Here is a 668-nt window from a genome sequence, read left to right on the forward strand (position 1 = left end):
TGTTTCCTTCCATCACTGGTTTGAGCCAGGTGTAGCTAACAAACAAGAAGCATCTGCTGTGTACAAAAGCACTTACTACTAACAATATCGCAAGTCCTGCAAAGTTTGCCATGATGTAGTGTTTTTCTGAAGGTATCCCACAATGCATCGTTAACTTAAAGTGCTCCATCTGCAGTTTTGCAGGCTAACATTGCAGTCTTTTATTTATTTAAACACAAATCCATATGTTGTGTCTCTGAAAAGGTTGTAGTTTTGTACTGACTTATTTAACGGTGGAGAGAGAATTAGTCTGAAATGTTGTCCAAAAGACTTCTACATGTACAGGGGTTTCTAGAAAGATATAGTATGAGGTGATACTTTGGCGCTGTTCTTGTATATAAGATATACAGAGATGGCAAAAGTACACACATCCTTTACTCAAGTAGAAGTACACACATCCTTTACTCAGGTAGAAGTACACACATCCTTTACTCAAGTAGAAGTACACACATCCTTTACTCAAGTAGAAGTACACAAATCCTTTACTCAAGTAGAAGTACACACATCCTTTACTCAAGTAGAAGTACACACATCCTTTACTCAAGTAGAAGTACAGATACTCGTGTTTAAAAATACTCTGGTGAAAGTAGAAGTACTGACTAAACTTCTTTACTCAAGTCAAAGTAAAG

This window comes from Notothenia coriiceps, unplaced genomic scaffold (assembly GCF_000735185.1).
Source record: "Notothenia coriiceps isolate Sejong01 unplaced genomic scaffold, NC01 NC01_scaffold00005789, whole genome shotgun sequence".
NCBI lineage: Eukaryota > Metazoa > Chordata > Actinopteri > Perciformes > Nototheniidae > Notothenia > Notothenia coriiceps.